At 39.4% G+C, this 10,595-nt stretch overlaps 1 long non-coding RNA gene across 1 annotated transcript; it reads right to left on the reverse strand.

Moving 5' to 3' along the window:
* Positions 1-756: 756 nt before the first annotated feature.
* On the reverse strand, positions 757-9,897 carry LOC131899915 (uncharacterized). The gene is made up of 3 exons (XR_009376149.1): positions 9,659-9,897; positions 2,576-2,690; positions 757-855 (listed from the first exon to the last, which is right to left on the reverse strand). It is a non-coding gene; the product is annotated as an uncharacterized LOC131899915 (long non-coding RNA).
* Between the last annotated feature and the right edge of the window lie 698 nt (positions 9,898-10,595).

Raw genomic sequence — 10,595 nt, forward strand, 5'->3', positions numbered from 1 at the left:
TTAAGGTTACTGAGAACACTCATCTAGGAGGTAATATACAGGACACTGGAGCCAATCAGCTGGCTGCGGAGAGGATCCTTTAGCTGTACTCAGGAAGAAACAGTTGGTAGCTTTATAGTTTGGACAAATCACAATCGAATCTCTTTGCACTCTGCGAGGCCCTCAGAGGAAGCACCCCCCTTCTGGCCTAGGTAGAAATGGTTTGAGGGTCGTCTAGAGCTTGTCAAAATTGGTGATAGCAAAAAGTTTGATGCAAACTGTTTCAAGAACCCCTGTCTAAGGCTGTGCCTTCAGGAGCGAGCCTAATCAGCTGCAATTGTACTATAGTTTTCTCAGGGTGTCAGTGGAGTGTTCCAGATGGCTGGGAGTAGCATAAAAGGTTGTCCAGTTGGCTGTTTGACTGACAGTCTTTTTGCTCAAGGCAGCCAGGGCAGCAAGCAAGCGTCCAGCAGATGCTAACTAAGGCATCAAATTATCACATCCCACAACTGATCTTTGCTTGATTACAGAAAAATGAACGTCATGAGTGATTACGAATATAAGTTTAAGGAACAGGCTATGTGTAGTGAATCATCCTGTAATTCTAGCATTTAGGAAGCTAAAGGAGGAAAATTGCAATGAGTTCATGACCAGCCTGGGCTACAAAGTATGATCCCATCTGAAAGAACACAAGAAACACCAAAGAGAATTTAGCAATAATCTTAATAGTTATTGTTAAAAGATATTAATAGTGATTTCATGGTATTTAATACCTACTTGGTGCCCAAGAGAGGTGGATCCTCTTCATCTGTCTCATATGACTTCAGATTTGTGTGTTGCCAAGGGTGTGCTCTTTCTGTTATAACACATTCTTTCCTAGGAGGATAGTAATGGTGGCATCTGTTACTATACTTTTGGGTTCATCTAGTTGGGATTAAATATCCTGGATATCTGATTGAACACAAGAGTTTCAAAAACTGTTTGGCAAGCAGTATGCAGAGGAGTGTGCTGAATGTGGGTTCAGAAGTATACAATACATTAGATATATTATTTTGTGCCTTTCTTATAGAGATCCATAAGCATGGATAAGGGGGAAATGGTTATATAGCTTTAATACATTCATTCAGACAATAGAATTTCAAGAAGCATGTCCAGCTCATGAGACCAATTATGCATTGACCAATATGACTGTGGTGATGGGGAGTATGAAGTTTGCTAAAGTGTGTGTGTATGCATGGTGTGTGTGTGTGTGTGTGTGTGTGTATGTGTGTATATTGGTGCATGAAGTCTTGAATGCATATGTGCAGACATGAATATGGAGGTCAGAGGTCAACACTGGCAACCTTGGGTATCATGCCTCAGGAGACATCTACCTTGTTCTTATAAACAAGATCAACCACTGGCCCGCAACTTAAAATTGAGTAGGCTAGGCGGGCTGGCCAATGAGTCTCAGGGAGATGTGTGTCTTTGCCTCTCCATACTGGGATTAAAAGCATGTGCTACTATGCCCAGCTTTTGAATTCTGTGTAGTCTGGTGCTCGAACTGGGGTCTGCATGCTTGTGTAGTAAGCAATATATGGACTGAGCCATCTTCCCAGCCATGCCAAAACATTTCTTTAAGTTCAGTGTTTCTGTTGTTTTTATAAACAAATGACTAAAATTATCCCTTGACAAATTTTTCTTCAGAGATATGCAAAGAGTTTACTATAAAAACGTGAAGCAAGCAAGAATTTAAAAATAAAAATTACAGAAGCACTACAATAGACTATAAGCTCCTTATTTATCAGTGTCTGGCATTGTACCTTCAGTGTTCAAGGTGTTCAGAATATATTCACAAAATAAATGGTAAATGTGCCATAAGACATTTTCATAGTGGTTCTGGAAAGAAATTGCTAAGCACAGTAGGCCTATTTACCAGACTATGTTAATACATTTCAAGATCTTAGACTATCATAGCAGATATTGATAAAAGGGTAAGTTACAGAAAACACAAAATCCTTATAGATATTTAAGAAACATTGCATATAAAATACAATTCATGAAAAGGAACAAGGAAAGATGTAGGTATAGTCTTGAAAATTAAAAGAAGAGTTCACTTAATTTGAGGAAAGGGATAGAAAATATAAAAGAAAATCAAGAGACACAGACTAGTTTGTCCAATAAGTTGAATATCTCTTTAATCAGAGATTCATAAAAATGGAGCAAGAAATTTGAGGGAAGGAAACAATCAAAGAAACAATGGATTAATGTTTACCAGGATTTAATAAAATCATATTTTCTTTTTTTAAACTTTTCTTTATTCCTTTTATTGAAAACATTTTTTTCTCACAATATATCCTGATTATGGTCCCCCCCCCCACACACTCCTAGTTCCTGCTCAGATCCCCTCCTGTCTGGATCCACCCCTTCTCTGTCTCTCATTAGAAAAGAACAGGATTCTAAAGGATAGCAACAAAATAAAATATGATAATGTAAGACAAAAACTAACATGTCAGAGTTGGACAAGACAAACAGAAGGAAAAGAGCCCAAGAGACAGTGCAATAAGCAGAGAGACACTTGTTTACACACTCAAGGGAATCCCACAAAAACACTAACCTGGAAGCCGTAATGTATACACAGAGGACCTGGTGCAGATCTGTGAAGGCCGTGTGCATGCTGAGAAGCTTTTCAGTTTCATCAAGTCCCATTTATTAACTGTTGATCTTAGTGCCTGTGTTAAAAGTTTTCTTAGTCAGGGTTTCTATTGCTGCAATGAAACACTATGACCAAAAAGCAACTTGAGGAACAAAGGATTTATTTGGCTTACACTTCCATATCAGGGTTCATCATCAAAGGAAGTCAGGACAGAAACTCAAACAGGGCAGGAATCTAGAGGTATGAGCTGATGTAGAGTCCATGGAGGGGTGATGCTTACTGGCTTGCTCCCCATGGCTTGCTCAGCCTTATTACTTTATTTTTTAATTTTATTTAACATTTTTTTCATTTATTTTACACACCAACCACAGTTCCCCCTCCCTCCTCTCCTTCCATTTCCTCCCATTCTCATCTATCCTCCCCCTCCATCCACTCCTCCTCTATATCCCTTCAGAAAAGGGGAAGGCTTCCCATGGGCTTGAGCAAAGCATGGCACATCAAGTTGTGGCAGGACCCAATTCCTCCTCCCGCATCAAGGCTGGAAAAGCTAATCCAGCATGGGAATCAGACTTCCAAAAGCCAGCTAAGTGCCTGGCACAGGTCCTGATCTCACTGCTAGGAGCCTTACAAACAAACAGACCAAGCTACGCAACTGTCACACACATGCAGAGGGTCTAGTTCGATTCCATGCAAGCTCCCTGACTGTTGATCCAGAGTCCATGTGCTCCCTCCTCCAGCTCAGGTCAGCTGTCTCTGTGGGTTCCTCCCTCATGACCTTGAGCACCCTGGCTCTTATGATCCCTCTTCCTTTTCTTCAGGAGGACTCCCAGAGATCTGCCCAGTGCTTGGCTATGGATCTCTGCATCTGCTTTCCATCAGTTACTGGGTAAAGGGTATCTTATGACAATTAGGCACCCTCTCTACTATTTCTGGGAGACTTAGGTGGGGTCATCCTTGTGGATTCCTGGGAGTTTCCCTGGCACCAGGTTTCTGCCTAACCCTGAAATGTCCCCCTCCCCTATCAAGATGTCTTTCTTTACTCTCACCCTCAGTCCTGCCCTCAACCTGGCTTTCCTGCCCAGCCTGCCCAACCCTCTCCCTCAAGTTCCCATCTCCCCATCTCCTCCCACCCCCAGTTTACCCAGGAGATCTCTTCTCCCTCCCAGGGAAATACATGCATCCCTCTTTGGGCCTTCTCTGTTGTCTAGCCTCTCTGAGGCTGTGGATTGCAGTTTGGTTATCTTGTACTTTACTCCTAATATCCACTTATGAGTGAGTACATACCATGTTTTTCTTTCTGGGACTGGGTTACCTCACTCAGGATGATTTTTTTCTAGTTCCATCCATTTGCCTGTAAATTTCATGAAATCATTGTGGTTTTTTTTACAGCTGAGTAATACTCCATTGTGTAAATGTACCACATTTTCTTTATCCATTCTTCAGTCGAGGGGCATCTAGGTTGTTTCCAGGTTCTGACTATTATGAATAATTCTGCTATGAACACAGTTGAGCAAGTATCCTTGTGGTATGATTGAGCATTGTTTGGGTATATGCCCAATATTCATATAGCTGGGTCTTGAGGTAGATTGATTTCCATTTTTATGAGAAACCACCATATTGATATCCAAAGTGGCTGTACTAGTTTGCACTCCCACCAGTAGTGGGGGAGTGTTCCCCTTACTCTACATCCTCTCCAACATAAGCTGTCATCAGTGTTTTTGATTTTAGCCATTCTGACAGGTGTAAGATGGTATCTCAAAGTCATTTGGATTTGCATTTCCTTGATGACTAACTATGTTGAACAATTCTTTAAATTTAGTTAGGCCATTTGAAATTCTGTTGAGAATGCTCTGTTTAGATCTGTACCCAATTTTTTAATTGGATTATTTGGTATTTTGACGTCTAGTTTCTTGAGTTCCTTACATATTTGGGAGACCAGCCTTCTGTCATATGTGGGGTTGGTAAAGATATATTTCCATCCTGTAGGCTGCCATTTTGTCTTATTAACCATGTCCTTTTCCTTACAGAAGATTTTCAGTTTCAGGGGGTTCCATTTATTAATTGTCAATCTCAGTGTCTGTGCTACTGGTGTTATATTCAGGAAGTAGTCTCCTGTGCTAATGTGTTAAAGGCTAGGTCCCACTTTCTCTTCTATCAGGTTCAGTGTAATTGGATTTATGTTGAGGTCTTTGATCCACTTGGACTTGAGTTTTGTGCAGGGCAATGGATATGGATCTATTTGCATTCTTCTACATGTCCACATCCAGTTATTCCAGTACCATTTGTTGAAGATGCTTTCCTTTTCCACTGAATAATTTTGACTTCTTTATGAAAAATCAGGTGTTTATAGGTATATGGATTTCTATCATGGTCTTCGATTCGGTTCCTTGTGTCTGTTTTTATGCCAGTACCAAGTTGTTTTTATTACTACAGCTCTATAGTAGAGCTTGAAGTCAGGGATTGTGATGCCTCCAAAAGTTCCTTTATTGTACAGGATTGTTTTAGCTATAATAGGTTTTTTGTTTTTCCATATGAAGTTGAGTATTATTCTTTTGAGGTCTGTGAAGAATTGTGTTGGGATTTTGATGGGGATTGTGTTGAATCTGTAGATTGTTTTTGATAAGAATGCCATTTTCACTATGTTAATCCTACCAATTCATGAGCATGGGCGATCTTTCCATTTTCTGGTATCTTCTTCAATTTCTTTCTTCAAAGACTTAAAGTTCTTGTCATACAGGTTTTTCACTTGTTTGGTTAGAGTTATCCCAAGATATTTCATATTATTTGTGGCTATTATAAAGGGGCTTGTTTCCCTGATTTCTTTCTCAGCCCATTTATCATTTGTATATAGGAGGGCCACTGATTTTTTTTTTTTTTTAGTTAGTCTTATGTCCCATTACATTACAGAAGGTGTTTATCAGCTATAGGAGATCCCTGGTAGAATTTCTGGGGTCACTTTTGTATACAATCATATCATCTGCAAATATTGAAATTTTGATTTCTTCCTTTCTAATTTGTATCCTCTTAATCTCCTTTAGTTGTCTTATTGCTCTAGCTAGAACTTTGAGTACTATATTAAATAGATATGGAAAGAGTGAACAGCCTAGTCTTGTTCTTGATTTTAGTGAATTGCTTTGAGTTTCTCTCCATTTAATTTGATGTTGGCTGTAGGCTTGATGGATATAGCTTTTACTATGTTTATCTAGCCGGGCGGTGGTGGCGCACGCCTTTAATCCCAGCACTCGGGAGGCAGAGGCAGGCGGATCTCTGTGAGTTCAAGGCCAGCCTGGGCTACCAAGTGAGTTCCAGGAAAGGCGCAAAGCTACACAGAGAAACCCTGTCTCAAAAAACAAAAACAAAAAAACAAACAAACTATGTTTATCTATGTTCCTTGTATCCTTGATGTCTCCAAGACCTTTATCATCTAATGAGATGATTGTGTTTTTTTTTTCTTTCAGTTTGTTTATATGGTGGATTAACTGTCAATTAATTTTATATGTTGAACCATCCCTGCATCTGTGGGATAAAGACTACTTAATCATGGTGGATGTTTTTTTTAATGTGTTCTTGGATTTGGTTTGCCAGTATTTTAATGAATATTTTTGCATCAATGTTCATAACAGAGATTGGTCTGTAATTCTCTTTCTTTGCTGCACCTTTGTGTGGTTTGGGTATCAGAGTAACTGTAGCCTCATAAAAAGGCAATGTTCCTTCTGTTTCTATTGTGTCAAACAATTTGAGAAGTATTGGTATTAGCTCTTCTTTGAAATTCTTGTAGAATTCTGGCCTAAAATTTTCTGGTCCTGGGCGTTTTTTGGTTGGGAGATTTTTAATGACTGCTTCTATTTCCTTAGGGGTTATAGGTCTATTTAATTTATTTATCTGGTCTTGATTTAGTTTTGTTATATGGTACTGATCAAGAAAATTGTCCATTTCTTTTAGATTTTCCAATTTTGTGGAGTACAACTTTTTGAAGTATAATCTAATGATTCTCTGGATTTCCTCAGTGTCTGTTGTTATGTGCTCCATCTCACTTCTGATTTTGTTAATTTGGATATTCTCTGTCTGCCTTTTGGTTACTTTGGATAAGGGTTTTTCTATCTTGTGGATTTTCTCAAAGTACCAACTCTTTGTTTCCTTGATTCTTTGTATTGTTTTCTGTTTCTGTTTTGTTGATTTCAGCCTTGGCTTTGATCATTTCCTGCCATCTACTCCTCCTAGGTAAGTATGCTTCTTTTTTGTTCTAGAGCTTTCAAGTGTGCTGTTAAGTCACTAGTGTGAGATTTCTCCAAATTCCTTATGTAGGCATTTAATGCCATGAACTTTCCTCTTAGCACTGATTTCATTGGGTCCCATAAGTTTAGGTATGTTGTACATTCATTGTCATTGAAATCTAGGAAGTCTTTAATTTCTTTCTTTATTTCTTTCTTGACACAGTGGTAATTCAGTTGAGAGTTATTCAGTTTTCATGAGTTTCTAAGCTTTCTGTAGTTTGTATTGTTGTCGAATTCTAACTTTAACCCATGGTTATCCAATAAGATATAAGGAGTCATTCCAGTTTTTTGTATCTGTTGAGATTTGCTTTTTGACCTAGCATGTGGTCAATTTTAGAGAAGGTTCCATGAAGTGCTGAGAAGGGGTATTCTCGGTGTTTGGTTGAAATGTTCTGTAGATGTCTATTAAGTCCATTTGAGTCATAACTTCTGTTAGTTGCCTTATTTCTCTGTTAATTTCTGTCTGGCAGACCCGTCCATTGGTGAGAGTGGAGTGTTGAAATCTCCCACTATTAATATGTGGGGTTGATGTGTGATTTAATCTTTAGAAATGTTTCCTTTACAAATGTGGGTGCCCTTGTATTTGGGGCATAAATGTTCAGAATTAAGACTTCATCTTGATGGATGTCTCCTTTGATGAATACAAAATGTCTTTCTCCATCTCTGTTGATTAATTTTTGCTTGAAGTCTACTTTGTTAGCTATTAGGATAGCTATACCAGCTTGGTTCTTGGCTCCATTTGATTGGAAAGTATTTTCCCAACCCTTTACTCTGAGGTATTATCTGTCCTTGAAGTTGAGGTGTGTTTCTTGTATGCAGCAGAAGGAAGGATCCTATTTTCATATCCATTCTGTTAGCCTATGTCTTTTTATAGGCAAATTGAGTCCATTGATATTAAGGGATATTAATTACCAGTGATTGTCAATTCCTGTTACTTTTAGTTTTGGTGGTGGTGGTGGTAGTAGTGTGTGTGTGTTTCCATTCTTTGGGTTTTTCTGGTGTGAGATATCTGTTGCCTCTGTTTCATGAAGGCAGCCAACTTTCTTGGGTTGGAGTTTTCCTTCTAGTACTTTCTTTAGGGCTGGATTTGTGGATAGGTATTGTTTAAATCTGGTTTTGTCATGCAATATCTTGTTTTCTCCATCTATGGTGACAGAAAGGTTTGCTGGCTCTAGTAGTCTGGGCTGGCATTCATTGTCTCTTAGTGTCTGCAAAACATCTGTCCAGGACCTTCTGGCTTTTAGATTATCCATTGAGAAATCAGATGTAATTCTGATATGTCTGCCTTTATAGGTTAATTTGGCCTTTTTCTTTTACAGCTCTTAATATTCTTTCTTTATTCTGTATGTTAGAGTTTTGATTATTATGTGATGATGGGACTTTTTTTTTTCTGGTCCAGTTTATTTAGTGTTCTGTAAGCGTCTTGTACCCTCATAGACATGTCCTTCTTTAGGTTGGGGAAGTTTTCTTCTATGATTTTGTTGAATATATTTTCTGTGCCTTTGAGCTGGAGTTCTCCTTTTTCTATCCCCATTATTCTTAGGTTTGGTCTTTTCATAATGTCTCAGATTTCCTGGATGTTTTGTGTTAAGAATTTTTTGGATTTAACATTTTCTTTGACCGATGAATCTATTTCCTCTATCATTTCTTGAATGCCTGAGATTCTCTCTTCCATCTCTTATATTCTGTTGGTTATGCTTGCATCTGTGGTTCCTGTTTGTTTACTCCGATTTTCCATTTCTGGATTCACTTGGTTTGTGTTTTCTTTATTGCCTCTATTTCAGTTTTCAAGTCTTAAACTGTTTGCTTCACCTGTTTGATTTTTTTTCCTGGCTTTCTTTTTGGTATTTATTGATTTCTTCCAATTGGAAGAAATCAATCTGTTTGTCTTTTCCTCGATTTCTTTAAGAGAATTTTTCATTTCCTCTTTAAGGGCCTCTATCACCTTCATAAAGTTATTTTTAAGGTCATTTTCTTCTGCTTCATCTGCATTGGGATGTTCAGGTCTTGCTGTTGTAGGACCACTGAGTTCTGGTGGTGCCATATTGCTCTTTATGTTGTTGACTGTATTCTTACACAGGTGTTTACCTATCTGTTCTTCAAACTGGCGTAAGTGGTGCTTGTGCCTATAAGGGCTGGTATGCTTCCAATTGGTGTGGGTGGTGATTGTGCCTCTAGGGTCTGCTGATGTTGGAGGAGAGGGCTGTCCAGTGGAGGATGCTGGGATAGGTGTGGTTTGGTGGTGGAGTGGATCTTGTGGGAACAGAGTCCACTGGGTGGCAGTGCTGGTGCTGCCTGCAGGTCTCTCCCCTGCTGACTGCCTGCTGGGGTCTGCAGCAGAGCAGTGGGGTTCCACCAGAGTGGGGGCAGGACCCAGCTGCCTTGGTGGGTTGAGATGGGAGGGGGATGGGCACAGGATGTGCCCTAGGGTTCAGGGCCTAGAGATTGGAGCAGTTTAGCTGGGAGATCTGGGACTCAACCTGACCTTCCAACTGGTGTAGCTGGTTTTGTGCCTCTAGAGGTTGCTGATGTTGTGGGGGACAGCTGGCCAGGGGGAGAGGATGATGGGCTTGGTGGTCTTGGGCTGTGAAGTAGGTCTTTCAGGTCATAGGGTCCAATGGGTGTCAGGGGTGGTGGTGCAGCCTGCCTGAAGGTCTCTTATCTGCTGGCTGCCTGCTGGGTTGAGATGGGAGGTGGGGGGGAATGTGATGTGGCTTGGGGCTTAGGGCCTGGAGGTTGGGACAGTACAGATGGGAGAGCAGTCACTTACTTGTTCTTCCAACTGGTATGGGTGGTGCTTGTGCCTATAGGGTCTGCAGATGTTGCAGGAGAGGGCTGTCCACTGGGAGAATGCTGGGGTAGGTGTGGGTGGGCAGTGGAGGGTGTTCTGTGGGAACGGAGTTCCGTTGGTGGCAGCATTGATGGTGCCTGTCAGCAGGTCTCTCACCTCCTGGCTGGCTCTAAAATCATGTTTTCAATGTTAAAGGTCCTCCCAAATGTGAAGCACAGAAAAGATCAAATTGAGAAACACATAACTAAAAATTCAGAATCATAACAAGAAATGCCTAACAACTTTTGGCGGGTAGGAGGTTAAGTTAATGATTAATGGAAATAAAAATATCTAATTATGCATAACATTAGAAAGGCTAATCACTAGAAGACAGTGTCTCAAGGTTTTGAAAGAACTTTTTTTCTTCAGTACAGTATTTTATACTTTAGAAAATTATTCCTATACCATGATTGGAAACCAAATAAAGATTTTTAAGACAGTCAAGGATTGAAGAGACCTGAAACAACACACATTTTTAAAAAGTGTAAAGATAACTTTAGAATGTGATTTACCCAAACCAAAAATATAATAAATCCAAGCATGCGAAAAATAAGGACCACTTGAGATTCAAGAAACCCCACAATGAAAAAGAAAATTCCAGAGTGACAATTTTACAGCTAGTCTCTAACACAACAGGTCGATATTAAACATAGACATTTGGGAGATCTATGATGAATTTCCTTAATTATGTAGATTCATTTTGACAAAATGTATGATTTTGAAGTGGATAATCTTGGTGATTAGGTAAAAACACCTACTGCATTTATCAACAGTTTGAAAAGTGATGGGCAGTTAAAAAACTCAGAGTATAAAAATTAAAAAAGTGTATGTTCAAAGTAATAAAACAAAATAAAATGTGATATAATTTTCATCAAGT

This window comes from Peromyscus eremicus, chromosome X (genome assembly GCF_949786415.1).
Source record: "Peromyscus eremicus chromosome X, PerEre_H2_v1, whole genome shotgun sequence".
NCBI lineage: Eukaryota > Metazoa > Chordata > Mammalia > Rodentia > Cricetidae > Peromyscus > Peromyscus eremicus.